The sequence below is a fragment of the Talpa occidentalis genome, unplaced genomic scaffold (assembly GCF_014898055.3).
Source record: "Talpa occidentalis isolate TD23 unplaced genomic scaffold, MPIMG_talOcc4v2.1 talOcc4.12, whole genome shotgun sequence".
Taxonomy (NCBI): domain Eukaryota; kingdom Metazoa; phylum Chordata; class Mammalia; order Eulipotyphla; family Talpidae; genus Talpa; species Talpa occidentalis.
The window spans coordinates 65,709,769-65,725,293 of record NW_023601212.1 but is presented as its reverse complement, the minus strand read 5'-3'; the positions used below and the strand labels follow the sequence as shown (position 1 = coordinate 65,725,293).

General features: G+C 44.5%; 1 protein-coding gene across 8 annotated transcripts in view; it reads right to left on the bottom strand.

Moving 5' to 3' along the window:
- The window catches only part of LOC119241340 (uncharacterized protein C1orf226 homolog), a 270,987-nt gene that overhangs the window by 101,624 nt on the left and 153,838 nt on the right, over positions 1 to 15,525 (bottom strand). The window contains exons 1-2 of one of the 8 annotated variants that reach the window (XM_054693516.1): positions 8,132 to 9,080; positions 7,109 to 7,178 (exon numbers count right to left, since the gene is read on the bottom strand). The exons of the other annotated variants lie outside the window; for them this stretch is intronic. The gene's annotated coding sequence lies outside the window, so the exon portion shown is untranslated. Of the gene's footprint in view, positions 1 to 7,108; positions 7,179 to 8,131; positions 9,081 to 15,525 lie in introns of those variants that run through there. 8 annotated transcript variants of the gene reach the window in all.

The following is a 15,525-nucleotide window of genomic DNA, read 5'->3' as shown; positions in this document are numbered from 1 at the left end:
AATGCCAACAATGCAAATGAAATGTGCAAACTGTTAACTAATGTGCTGTTTTAAGGGTATCTAAGATTTCTTGGAGAAAGACATAATCACAAAGTATAGATTTAGAACATTATAAAAAAACAGAATAAATGCAAGTAGGAAATACAACTGCTAAATTTCTTTCTGAAATGTAATCTTCTCTACTTTGTATAAGCCTGAGATCTTAAAATAAGACCTGCAACGCTACAACATATTGATGCCAATGTAATGCATTTTAAATGATTAAAAACTTTTTAAATGCTTTTTGACTTTGTGCGTTTATGTGTTGTGAACTTAACATATAAATTGTATTTGGCAATAAATTTTAATGATTTTTTGACACGTCAACAAAGATAAATAATCTCATATGCAAATTCCATAAGAAAATGTAAGAACCAAGCCACAATCATGCAAATGTACTGAATGATGGAATTATATTGGGCACAAGGATGGCAGTCAAACTATTACATGAAATTTGAACAAAGCATTTTCTAAAGCAATCACAAAAAATGAAAAACTCTTAGAGAAGAACATCAGTCCTGGCATCATCCTCTGATTGTTTATAGAAACGCTGAAGAGATGACATGGGCATAGCTAGAGAGTTCTCTGTGCTTATGACAAGAAACCAGCACACTCTTTCAACTGTTTACAATTAATAGGCTGATTTACAACTCCAAAAACATCTGAGGAATGTCTTTCTGGGTGTGAGATAGTCTTTTAAAAGACTGACAATGTTGCCCAAATCAGTCACCCAAAAGCAATCGAATTTAGAAAAGATGCGAGTACACAGGGCTATGGTCTTAGGGAGACCATGCGTGTAGAAATGTGTGGCTCCTGTCCCAGATGACCAGAATCTCCACCAAAAGACTGTATTAGAGGTTGCAAGCTCTCTTTTCTAGTCTTTGAGCAATGGTGAGAAAGTTTACAAGCTGAGGGGAAGGGTTCACATGGAATCAAACAAGACTCACCAGACACCCACCACGGGGAGCCCCACAGCACACCAGGCCAACCTGGACCACTTCTCTTTATTTACCTGTCAAACCCACCAGATCTATCTCATCACTTAAGTCCCACCAAGACCCATTTCTCCATGCTTCTGTAGCCTTGTTGTATGTACACCCCTTCTTGAAAACTCCAATGTAGGTAGCAATGTGAAAAGTAAAGATGACCCAGAATGACAGCCAAGGGCTATGCAAACATCCTGTCATCCTGTGACAGGTCACACAGGTGCTGCTGTAAGTTTTCCACCATGGACTTTAAGGACTTGGCCTGTAAGGAGACACACGTCTAGAGGTAAGAGCTGAGCCAGGGGATATAAGATATATGGGACAAAAAAGCCCTCGTATGTGTGAATCTGGACATAAACCAGGGTAGAAGAGAATGAAGGGAAGTAGAGTAAATTCAGTGGGAGAAAAAGATTCTAGAGAAGCGGGGTAGGGGAAGCTGTTCTGCTTTCCACTCTGAGACAGGCAGGAGTTGCTGCCTCACAAGCAGGACACAGAGAACATTATTAAGACAAGGTTCATAGACAAGAGAGAAAAAATCGATGCCCAATAATTGCAACTCAGAGATATAAGCACTGTGTGATGAAGTGGAAGGATGGCAGGGGGTTTACACCAGAGACAAGGAGAATATGAGGGCAGAAAGAACAAGCAGGAGCCTCCAGGTGCTTGCACAGAAACACAATCACTGCACATTTGGAGGAAAAGATTGCCAGGGAGTGGGGAGAAATAGGGCTTGAAATTTAGCTAGGGCAGCTCATCATCAATTTTTAAAATAACCCAAATAAGGGAGTAAATCTGACGTACTTGATCAACAGTGTTGCTAAAGGGGGAAACGTTCTCTCTGAAATTTGGATAACAAAATGAAGCATTTGTGCCAGTAGAGAAAATCTGAAGAGAAAAATGAATGGCTGTGAGGTCTAGCCACCATGGGTGACAAGGCTATCCAAGGCACTAAGGTGGCCATCGAAGCCTCAAGACTCCATATGTGTCACAGAAGACCATGCCCTCTGCCACCTCTGCCCCACCAACTACAGACAATATTGCCTCTGACAGCTTTTAGAGGACTGCCAGGTGTGAACCTAGACTCCTTGCTGCTCATCACTGCCTCTGACAGCACTTCTATCAGGAAAGTCACACATGGATGTGAACAGAGAGCCCACTGCCCTCGGCTGTCCTTTGAGTGTGTCAGCTCCTGGCTTTGGGCACATGCCCATCTGAGCTGCCATTCCCAACAATCATCTCACCAGAAGATTCAGAAACATGTTTTGGGTTCAGGGGCTGGATGTGGATGGCTGTGTAGTTAGTTTTTATTGTCTGCAGTGACACATCTACCCTTTCTGTATTGGTATCTTCCACTCTGGGGTGGACCACTCATCTAAACACCCAAGCTTTCTGATCCATCTCTTGGAAAGGCCTAAACAAAAGTCAGTTCCACCTGGGAACAATCAGTGGGAGAAAAAGCCCTGTTAGTGGGAAGGTGTTTAGGAAATGCTAAGTGACTGAAGGGCCTGGAATTATTACAAGGTCGTCTAAAACAAATGATTTCCTAAATAAGGCACATTCACAAGCTGCTCTGGGTACCTGGCTCAGTTGACAGGGTACAAAATCTAAGTTGCTGATGCAGACCACATACCTGAGGGACTCCGGGAGTCTCAGAAAAATGACTTTTGCCATCACCAGCCACTCCATTTTTTTTTTTAAAGATTTATTTATTTATTTATACAAGCACTGGGTACAATCAGAAGTGCGGGAGGGTGACAGAATTCACCAGAGCCAGAGCAGGGAACAGAACAGGCAGACTGACGAAATACACTGCTGAGGGGATCAGTGGGTGCGGCAGGAGAGGTCTGTGCACCATGTGAGACCCTCACCGGCAGCCAGGGATCGAACTGGCGCTGCAGAGGCTGCGGGCAGCTTCGCAGCCCAGTGCTTAACCACTGCGCCACCAGGGGAGGCCCCCACTCCATTCTTAAGACACAAAAGATCCTGTTTCTGCATATAACAGCCACATATTTGAGGGTCTTCAAAGAAGAATAATTTACAGGGGCAAATCAGAAAGCAAAGAGGAAATTAAATAGTGTCCATATAAACACAAGCTTTAGCCAACAACTGTAAACCCTAAGGATCCACAAGGAGTTAGATCTTTAGGAAGGCAAGTAAAATCCACTAAAAGACTTAGTAGAGCCCCAAAGCCAAAGAAAGAAAAGCAGCTGTGGGACTGTTTACCCACACACGAGGTGACACTAGAGCAAAACCACCATTTCAAAGCCACAAAGCCAAATGAGGCATCACTGGCTGGACCGTGTTTGTAGTTGATGCTACTTGTAACCTTATCTCCTCAACTTATTCTACTTTATTCCATTCTTACTTATTTCTCTGTTTAAGGTCTGGGCTAGCTAACCCAGAAAATAACCACTGGTATACAGAAAATATAATTACTGGTAGAGTGTGGTGTTAATGCTTCTCTTGTGTGTGTGAGATCACATTCATGCAATGAGGTCATGATGGTACAGAGGTGGTGCCCCGAAGGATCTGCCACCTGTGCTCTTTGACAGCCTCCGTCACAGCTGCCATCTTGGCTGTGACTGCCCCCCACCAGTACCTTACTTACACACAGCAGTGGAGGGTGACAAAAGAGGAAATCAGAGAAAGTTGAGAGCTCCTAGTAATTCACTGCCTATTCTGTGAAAGCAAATCTGCATTGGCAAACATGAACCCATCTCCTGGGCCAGTCATCCAGATCTTTGGGCACAGAACAGCAAAAGGAGCCAGGGGCTAAGAGAGAACTGTTGGGGAAGCTGGTGCCTAGGAAATGGCATGGGGAGCAAGATTGCTGGTTTCAATGTGGACAAGGTCAGGCAGAATGGGAGGATCCCAGATCCTGAAACAAGTCGTCACAATTAAAAGCTGAGAGAGAGAGTCAGAGAGACAGAGACAGAGAAAGGGCTATGCGTGTAACCAATTTCTAACATCAACTCTGTGAGCCCTCTCAAACTAAATCACTCTTCAAGGTCAGGCTGCGCCCTTCCAAATACTTTAGAACAGCCTGACAGATGCTAATTAAACTTCCTGAATCCACAGCCCAGAGGGATATGTAAACGTGTGCACCTGAGGAGGAGAATCAATCTGGATTATTCCTGGATCTCTAACAGCTTTTGAAAGGGCCTTGCAAGGAAAACATTTTGATGACCTCCTAGAATATTCCATCAAAAAATGAACCACAAAGAGACTCTGGACACAACACAAGAGTAGTGGAATGACAGACTGAGAGAGATCTGGACCCTCATCCCAGAGCAGGCATTCTCCAGCTGTGAGGCCTGAGGAGGCGCTTCAGCCATGGAAGCCTCCATGCACCAGGTGGCTGACATCACTGCGCCAGATGTGTTGGTAAAATGACCTGGACATTTCTGGGTATCTATGGCCTACAGCTATAAATTGTGGTGTGCTGTAAACTATGGTAAACCTAAAGTACCAGAGCTGTTTATGATTTAGAATACCCTGTTCTCAGAGTCCTCTTCTGTGCACCCAATTCCCCAAGCCAAGCCTCTCCTGACATGCCAGCTACTGTGGAGAAGACATTTGTGTAGGTTTATTAGTGGGCAGACTAGGGACACCTTGGACCCCCAAACTTGCATGCTCTAAATGGATTCTGCCATTGTCACATAAAGACAAAGTATCCTTTTAGTGTGAAAGAACTTTAATAGGATAATGTGCATAGAGAGAAGAGAAGAAAGGATAATAGTTTCCCAATGAAATACTCCCAGTTACCTGTCCCCTTGTGCGTTAATGTTCAGTAAAACAGGGTTGGCCCAAAGCAGGGTCGCTGAGGCCCAAATTCTTGCCACAAATCTAAGGCTCCTTCTGGCAGGGAACCATAGGAAGCTGCCAGGAGAGTTTGGGATGAAAGGCACAAAATCAGAGTACAAATCAAGGTAATGGCTGACATTGCCAGTCTCCCCACAAGTCTCTCACCCACATCTCTTCCAAGTGTCTCTATGAATCTCGATTCCATGTCTCCTTCATGTTCCCCAAGTCCCTGGTGTACGTCCAAAGTGACAAGCAAGCAGCCTTCTTCACATGTCTCAGCTTCGTGTGCCTCCTCCAAGTCTTCTAAGTATTTTCTCCATGTCTTCTTCTCACTGCTCAGCTCCACCCTTCATTCCGTGGGACAGAGAGAACATGGAGCTTCCCCATTTATGGAAATTATGCTCTGTAACAGGTTCTCAAGGCCTCATGTTCCTAACTGTAAAATGACCAACATGCATCAACTACTAGCCAGAGCAAGGTGGGGGTGAAGCTGCCTCCAGCTCTACTCCCAATTCCAAGTTTCTCAGCCTCCTCCTCCTCATCTACAGGGCCACTGCTTTGTTCTGCAGGGCTCTCAGCAGAAACCCCAAACCTACAACTCCCTGCCCCTATATGCTCACTTCCCTAAATCTCATCAAGAAGCCAAACACTTCCTTTTTCAGGGTCCAAACAAAAGACACAATGCAAGAAGGTCCAGGAAGCTTTCTCTTCACTCTTGGAAGCTTTTAAGATTTAGTGAGAGGATTGCTCTGTCAGTTCCAACACATTCCGATTACTTTCAAATGAAAATTATTAATACTTATTGGGGGTCACATGGGGTTGGAGGAGGAATGCCACATGGGGGATGGCAGCTTTCATGTTCACCCATTCACACGTAAGACTGACACATATGGTGCCTTCCTAAATAGCTCCCAGTCTCTAAAAGTCACAGCCCCATGAAATCCACAGTTAAGCAAATTTAGAGACAATGGCATATGCCATCTTTCATCAGAGGCTTCTACTAGACATATGAGAAAATGATTCTAAATGTACATTTTATAGATGGGAAAGCTAAGTCAGCCCCAAATTGCACAACTTCAGAATCCAGGCTCTTCCTACTTAGTCACTAAGGGATATCTCTAGGATTATCTTCCCAAGATGGGAACTGCCATTTTCCTGGTTCAGAATATGGCTGCTTCTTACTTTCTGAATGGGTTCATTTAAAAAGGCAAATTTTCAGCCAAACTCCTTGCCTTTAGCAAAACCATTTTTCACAGTGGCTTAGAAGATAAAAATCAGCAGATATTTAAAAAGAAAAAACCCCACAAGGTTAGTCTGTTCCTGGTACTGCAACATTATCACAAGATGGTATCCACCAAGGCCAGGACGGTTCTTCAGAATCAAAGATATACTGTTTACTAAGGAATCCAATACCAGGAAAAATACCCATTTCCCCCACAATTGTAACTGCCCTCAGTTTCACCCATAAGAAATATGAATTATACAATTGTATGAATATAAATATTCATATTATATTATATGAATATAAATTATATCATATATTATAAATTTTATATAAATTATATATTATATGTATATAAATATTCAATAATTACATGTATATAAATATTCATATTTGTTAATCTAATGGCTCAACCAGTAAATATTTGTTGGCACCAATAAAGTGTCATATATATATATATATATATACTAAGTTCCACAGAACAACAATGTCCAATAGAACCTTCTAGAATAATGGAAATGTTCTACTTCTGTGCTGTCTATACACTAGCTACTGGCCACATGCGACCACTAAGCACTTGGAATGTGGCTAGTACAGCACAGGAAGTGAATTTTTAAATTTAAACTTGAATTACCACATGTAGCTCATGGTGATTGAACAGTACAGCTATTCAAGACATGAAAAAACATGATCCCTGCACTTGGAATCATGTTCTATCTGTTAGAATGAGACAAGGACACATGAAAAGTTAGCCCATAATTACAAGGTGGGAGGTAAAGGTACAAAGAGAATGACATGAGGAGTAAGGACTGTGGGAACTGGGAGCACCCAGGGAAGATTTTCCAGACTCAGCAGAACATGAACCTCAGAGCGAGCAGAATTGTGTAGACCAAAGATGGCAGGTACCAAACTGCTTTACTCTTCTCAAACTGGCTGCATTCAGCTCTGCAGTCACCTAAGTCAGCAAAGCTAGTGCTAACAAGCTTACAAATAGATGTTTGTGTTTGTGTGTGTGGGGGGGGGGTACCAAGACACACACACTATTCCAAAAACATACCTACGGAAGAGGGTACTGCAGATGATAGCAAAGGCATCTCCCTTGACAGTACGACAGCAGGGCTCAGAGGCTATGAAAAGACAAAAAAAAAAAAAAAAAGAAAGAAAAAGAAAAAAAGAGGCTATTGGGTTATGGAAGCTCCAGGAAAGTCTCCAACTGATACTGCATCCAGAGAAAAGAGAGAGAGAAAGAACTCAAGTGATGGCAGAACTTGATTGGGTAAGAAATGACCAAACAGCTTTATACACTCTTTACGAGTGGGGGTTGTGGGTGGAGGATCAGTTCATTTCAACTTGGTTTTTAAAAAATGTAACAAGTAGAAGTCTAAAGCTCGATAGACATGGCTGGTCCATAGGGGTGACCCCCTCTCGCTAATCACACCTGCCCAACTTCACACATGCCCTTTCCAGCTACTGTGAGTAGTACTGCTCACTCCTCTCCGAGGACACACACCTCTCCTTGCATTTTCACAATTGGGAGGGGGACCCCAAGGAGTCAGAAGGTCCCACACCTTCTGCTCGGTGTGGACAAGCTACACCTTTGTCCCTCGTGTTGGTCCAAACCCAAAGAACTAAAGATCTATCCCACCAGCAGGTATTTCTTTTCAACCTACTTCTGCCCTATCAGAGTGAGGGGGCGGGGCTATTAACACCTTGGAGGAGAATATTCATATAAAAAGAAATTTCCTAAAATTGTTTCAATCACTTAATGGGCAACAGCCTGGCCCTGGAAGCTGGACAGAACCTCTCAGAGGGACATTAGCACCAAGAGGGGAAACAGGAGAACTTGCCCTGGGCTATCTGGCCTGAGCTATGCTCTGAGTCAGCAGGAGAGAACAGCCAGGGTATGATTTCTGACCACACAAGGCCAGGGGGTTCACATCTCAGCATGCCACTGAGCAGCTGACGTGACCACAGGGGGCCTCTACACCCACTGAGTCTGCTTCCCCACTCCCGTTGGCACACTAATCATGAATCTTCTTTAGCACATATTAGTTGAACATTCACACTCAAGCATAATTACCTGATTAGCCCTTGATTCTGTTTTCTGTGAACTTCATCAGACCAGTGTGTCTTACTCCTGTGCCCCAAAGGCCATTATGAAATGATATGTGGCACATAGTAGGTTTCAAATTAACATGTTTTGAACAAATGAATCAATGATTGAGCTCTGACATGTGAAAATGATCTATAAAATATACAGCACAACTGACATGTTTGTGATTGTTACTTAATGTGGATGACGACAAGAGAATTAATCCTCTTAGCTGCTGGAAGCCATTTGCTTTCATTTATTTGACAAAACTGTTACCCTGGAAGGACACCATAAGGAAAGGGACTCTTACAAGCTATCCCACGGTGCCCTATTTCAGGATTCTCTTCGTGACGATGCCAAAAAATTCAGCTCATCTGTGTTAAAATGCAATACTGCTTTATTCTGACCCATTGCTGGTCTCTGTGGGAGCCTCAGTTGAGTCATCTGGGCATTTAAAAAAGCGGAGAGGCCTACTGGTTAAACCTGCTGGGTGTCTGGTCCTGGACCATCAACAATGATTCTGGCCATGGGCTAAGCAGAGAAAAGCACTCCAGGTCCCACCAACCCCCACCTTTGGTTGAATCCAGCCCTATACCCTAAGTGCCATGGGCATCAGGAGCCAAAGGAAACTGCAGTGGCCAAAGTCCGGGAGAGCTTGCTCCCCCATGCTGACACATTCAAGGGAACAAAGGCCTTCCGAGTTGCACTGAGCTGGTTTGGAGATGGAAGGCCTTTATGCAGGTTTCCAAGGAGATGACTCAGATGCTGTTACCATAGAAACTGTTGCTACCATCTATTGTCCATCACCCCTTGACAGAAAGGCGGGGAATCAGGAGGTGGGGGAGATGAAGAAGGAAACAAGAAGAGTTGGATTTTTGTCAATATGAAAAAAACATATTGAAGTGGGTCCCCTAAAGACTTCTATGGGATCCACAACAAAACCGCCAGTCTCCAAAGGAAAAGAATTGGGGACATGAGTGTTTGTGTTCTGTTGTTATTTGTGTTGGTGGCAGTGGGGTAAAGTGGTATATAAGAATGGCCTCCGCCCATCCACTGGGCCCTGTCCTCTAGGATCTCTCAAGAAAACACTCAGAGTGAGGGTCCATCAGCATCAGCATGATGCAGGCCATGACCCCTTAAGCTGCAGGCCATAAGGAAACAGTTGTAAACTGTCCCCTTTATTCCTTCCCTACTGAAAACTTTTTTTCAGTAAGAGTATTAGAAAGCCCTCTTTTTATTCCTTTTTGCTACTATCCATGATAAAGTGCTAATTGTTTTAATTTAATAAGAGCAATTTATGGGTAAATTATAATAGTTCATAAGTAACAAACATACAGGAAAGCGCACAGGTAATGGAAGATACACAGAATTTGGCAACAGGTCTGAAGAGCCCCATTTGAAGGCAAGTCTCATCACACCCTACATGCATAACCTTGGGCACTTTCCTTGCCCAAGTGGCAATGATCTCTTCTGTTCCATGGAGACAGGAACTGCCAGTTTGCTTGACATGACATGGCAGAATGCCTTATGGGGAATCATGCCATCACTCTCAGGCAGCAGGTTTTTGGTTATCTAAAATGCCCCACCCATATCGGCATTAGGCTTTGATTTCATAGACTCAAGTCAGCAAAATAGGTGGTATCCAATCAGTTGCTGTGACTGTGAAGTATGAGTGATGAACTAGACTATGTCTCCCAGCCTTTGATTTTCTTATCTAGCCCATCAGACCATGCGCAGGCATCAAGTCTGATAATTAGACCTATCTTTTCCTCAAAGGAGTCTCTGGAGGAGGGGATGGAAAGTAGATACTGTTTAAAAGAAAACAAGGAAGAAATTTGACATAAGGGGAGAGAATGTGACTTGGGAATAATCTGGAGTCTGGAAGTAAAAAATGAAAGTAGAAGTTATATACTGCTGCTACCTGAGTCTAGAAAGACTTCACCTTTAGCACTCTTTGGTAAAGGCAACAAAAGGTTTGAAATCTATCTTACACAATAAGCTCTGTAAAGCTGCTGGGAAGGACCTGCAATTCTCTGTGTGTGCTCCAGGAAAGGTGACTGAGGTCAGGGCACCCAGAAGTCAGACAAAGAAGGCATTCAGGCACCACAGGCAAGCAGAGGAAAGAAAATGCAGTTCTGACCCTCCCGTTCTTACACAAGTTCCTTACTGATGTTTTCCTTGCAAATAACACTACTGTTATTTGCATTGTTGGAGTTTATACATCAGAAGCATCTGTCTTGAGGTATCAGACAGGAAGAATTAAGGAGCGAAAAGTGTTTTCACTCGTGGTGGTATTGGCTAATCCTACATGCCAGGAGGGAAGGAATATGGACAACAGGAAACACGTTAGGTATACCAGTGCCTGTGTGTATAGATCGCCCTTGATAAACACCAGAAACCACAGCAAGGCAAGACCACACAATCAAAACAGGGTCACTGAAGGTCAGCTAATACCCTTGGTCCAGAAAATAAGATTGACACCTTGCTTTAGCTTTAATTATGATTCCCACAAAATGACTTCCAGAACTTTAAAAACTCTCTGATTCCCACAATACAGCCAACCTAACTAGGGACAGCACTTCTCAGCAATGGTTTCTCTGCTTCACTGAGGCAGACTTCGCCAATGAGGATGCAACTGACCATGCTCATTCTCTCCATATCTGCCCCCAACACACAGCACAGAAAGAATGGAATGGATGTCATGTAGTATAACATTGCAGAGTTAGAAAGACTGAGATTAAGCGACCCAGTAGATGACCATCTAGGAACCAACCATCTAAGAGCCAACTAGGAGCAGATCCTGGGCCAGATTCAGTCTCTTGACCCTAGCTGCTGCATCTCATTACATCACTATCAACACATGGTCATCTTAATCCTAAAGTGATCTCTTCAAGTAGACTAAAATCTCTGATAGCAAGAATTATCTTTCCTCATTATTCTAAGCACCCGTGCTATAACCCCAGCTCTGAGCTAAGACATCGAAGAGGAACACTGAAGCATTTCCTGACCAACTTCCCCTCCCTCTTCATTAAGATCCAGCCTATGTGCTCCCTGGGCAGCACCCACAAAGATCCCCACCATGGTGGTCATCCCATACTCTCCTTGTGCATTTACTTGTAATATACTCATTGGTAATGTCTGCAAGATCTTGAAACACTGAATAGAATGTGTCTTATTTCCTGTGTGGGTCTCAACATCCAACACCTATCAGGAGGTCACAAAAAGACTGAATTTAAAGATTCTAAAGCTAATCTCAACTCATCCACACACATCACAGAAATCTTGACTATTTCTGGGACCTGAATTGACCACTCCTCCTTCCCCTGAAACAATTTATTTTCTTGGCTCCCACTCCTGATTCCTTGGGAAGAATTGTAGCTACAAAGTCTGGTCTGACATCTTTAAGATGGCCAGTCTATGATATTTTTAACCCCAAAATGTTTTAATGTTGGTATAAATAAAGTTATTTAATGGAAGCAGGTGTGCTCTCTTACACCTTGCAGTTTGAAGAATCCATGATCATTTATTAAAACAGCCTTCTAACTCCACTGTCAAACTCCATTGCCAAAAAGAAGAGAAATGTCACTCACTCTGACACACTCAACAAGCAATTCAGTAATTTGGATCTAAACAGATGTTCTCAGTCTGACCCACTTCTCCATCAAACCTGATTAGCTGGCAGGATATGAAAGTATCTCATGCACAAAGCAATGCCTAAAAAGCAATTGCTAATGGACATCTGGGTTGTTTCCAGTTTTGGTTATTACAGCTAAAGTCTATGAACATTCAAGTACTAGTCTTTGCAAGGACATATACTTTTTGTATTTCTTGGGGAAATACCTAGAAGCATTTCCAGGCCTCTCAAAAATAATCTCTGAAATTATATCCAATAAGAACATTCTACTTTCAGAGATTAAGGGAAACCAATACTGATTTAAGAATCAAGGAACCTGGGCTCTTGTCCTAGTGCTGTCACTAACAAGGTGTACAACCTTGGGCAAAATCCTTAACCACTCAAAGCCTCAATTCCTTATTTATAAATTGTCATTGACACAGTATCCTAAATTACCTCTAAGTGTTCCTCCAGCTGCAAAGGAAGGCAATTCTGTGTTTATTCAAAACTACAGAGAACTTGAAGCAGTCATCAGGAGGTCATTAGGTTTTCCATACTTAAGGATTTTAACAAGATGGTGACAAAGGTGATTCCCAGGGAACGGTCTCTGCTTTATCTCAGAATAGGATGGGAACCAGGGGCTCACTGCAGCAGGAGCCTTGTCTCGACAGAGGGAGAGAATGGCTCCCAGTACCTCCCAGCAGGGTCCAGATGCTCCCTTCACAGGACCTGCCCACCCAGCCCAGCTCCTCCTTTCCCCTACTCACTCCACTTCAGTGATATAAACATGGACTAACTACAGCCATGTTTCACAGCAGAGCAGGTGAAAATGCTTCCAATTTGCCTGGCAGAGTTCATCTCCAACTCAGAAGTGAGATGGAGCCGATGACCCAGTGTCTGCAAACCCAGACATAGCCTCGACAGGAGGATGGTCACCTCATACGAGGAGCCAGGACCCTCCTCAGTAAAGCACTGCTTCCCTGCAGGTCAGGCAGCACACACACACACTGAATCCTAATCAAATTCCTGCCACTCATACCCCCTTTGGGGGGAAAAGCTCCTTCACCAATTCTTACCGCAGCTGTTTTGCAGGTTAAATGAAATTGAAAATTGTTCCTAAGGGTCTCCGCAAGAATCAACAGACAGCTAACATCTTGGACAGCCCAGGGGTAATGTTCTTTCATTTCAAACTGACTAAAAATAAGAAACGTTAATTAAGGAAGAAGACTTACCAGGAACACCCGGTCTCTCAGGAGGAATCCCAAGAGCTGGCTATAGATGTTTCTGGAGAAACATCAGGACTTCCACCATAATTGATGGGGTAGCGATAGGAGTGAGGTCAGCCCAGATGAACGGGGGTGGGTGGTGAATTATTCTCTTCCATAGACTGAAAAGGGACTGAACTTGCTGCTTTCCAACTGGCAGGTAGGTAAGCCTTAGGACACACTGTTCGCCATCATCAGCTCTCCTCCCCAGTTTCGTCCACACAGGGAAGGGAAGGAGTCCCTCAAGCTAAGCCACAGAAAAGAGGGAAAGTGAGGTGAGACAGAGCAGAAAACACTGTCTTGATGGGAATGGTTCACAGGTCTTCTTGTCATTTGAGCCCAGTTATTGCCCCACCCTGTGGGGTGCCATTCTCATCAATTCTTGGAGGTGGACTCTTCCAGTTACTTATCCATATAATAAAATTACAACAACCATAATAGAACCAGATTTTATTTTGCTCACACTTTTGGGGGTGAGGAATGTAGGAGAGGGCTGCTGTCACTGGGGAGTCTGCACAGTTACAGAAAGACATGGCTGGGACTGCTGGCCTCTCAAGGTTGGATGGGGCTGGCAGCGCACTCTCAAGGCTGACAGGTGATAACGTTATCAACTAGGAGCTCTGCTGGTGCCCAAGTGCCCACATGCAGCCTCTCCAGCATGGCTACATTCGGCTGACTGGCTTCCTTGGCAGCTGCTCCCCTTAGAGCAAGCCACAATCATCTCGCCTTTTTTTTGGACCGTGCCTCAAAGGACACACACTTCTGGTGCATTCTGTGGGTTATAAACAAGTCCCTGAGCTCAGCCCATATCCAAGGGGAGAGAGGAGAGGTCACAGGCCCTGTCAATGATATAAGCATCAAACAATTTGCAGACCTGTTTTAAAATCCCCATTGGGGGCCTCCCCGGTGGCGCAGCGGTTGAGCGCTGGGTTGCGAAGCTGCCCGCGGCCTCTGCGACGCAGGTTCGATCCCCGGCTGCTCCCCGGCCACTGGAGGAGGGTCCCACATGGCGCGCAGACCTCTCCTGCTGCCCGCTGCTCCCCTCAGCAGTGTACTTCGGTCCTCCTGCCTGCTCTGCTCCCCGCTCTGGCTCTGGTGAATTCTCTCACCCTCCCGCGCTTCTGACTGTACCCAGTGCATGTATAAACAAACAAACAAAATAAATAAATAAATAAATAAAACATGCCTCTATTTAAAAAAAAAAAAAAATCCCCATTGGTTGAGGTCAGGGACTGTGCATTATTAACTACCAGCCTTTTATCCCTAGTACAGTGTCTGGTATCCATAGCAGTTACTCAATAAAAAGATGTTGAAAGCATGAACAAAACACCACATGAGTTTGTAGAGGAAAGATCTAGTCTGTGAGAGGTGATTTACTTTCCCTGAGCCTCATTTTTCCCCCAATGCTACAGTATGGATACTCATACTAGACTTTTAGGGGATTGTAATGAGGAATAAATGAGACCATTTATGAGAGAGGACTTTCATTTTCCCAGTTGCTGGAAAAACAAGACCAGAGATGGTAGCAGTGGTTCATCTTTCCTTCTTCACAGAGCTGCAGAGCTTGTGGTCTTGTCGATGCCAACATCTGTCACTAGGTCTGGATAGTCCATCCCCTCCACCTCCCCACCCCACCCACCTCCGGTATATCCTGGAGGCCTAGCTCCAGCTGCAGTTCTTCCTGTAGAGGTGGTGTTGGATTAAGAACCTGGAACCTGAAATCAAATCCTGCCTCTCCCATCCCATAGTGCAGCCTACGACAGGCAGCTCAGTGCTCCCACCACATCTGCCAGGTGAGAACACCAGCACCACCTCAGAGAGCCGAGGTGAGGATGAATCAAGTCACAGGCCTGAGGGCACAGGGTATCATTGGTACATAGCAGCTGCAACATTCGTGAATATCATCATCAGAACTCCTCGCCCCACCCATAAAGAACACCCGTAAGAGTCCCCCAAATGCCGAGCTTTCTTGCACTTCTGTGTGATCAACACACAACTTCCTCTTAAAGGATTTTCCTTTGAAAGAACTCAGGCAACTCCTGGCCTGTGCAGCACCACCTCAGCATTGGTGAGTATGACTCAGTCCAGAATGCTCTTTTTACCTTGCCCCTGCTCCCATGGCTGGAACTCCTAGTCATCCTTCTAGTCTTAATTCTGGTGTTTCCTCCAAGAAGCTTTCCCTTCCACCCTAAACCAAGGTCAAGTGTCTTTCCAAAGTGTGTGAGTGTGTGTGTGTTGGGAGACATCTGATCCTCGTGGGCTTTTCTGTAGATTATAAAAGGCTCCCTTCTGCAGGCAGCATGTGTCCGGAGGGAGTGTGGCCTGGATTTCAGCCTCTCCTGTCCCTTCAGCCCTCAGTCAGCCCCACCAGGCATAACCACATGTCCCTACCCTGCTTCCGTTGCGCACTTATCAGACTCCCTGTAATTAGCCCTTGTCTGCATTTCTCCGGCAGACTTTGGACCCTGCAAGGGTAGGGCCTTGATTGCTCCAAAGGAAATCCC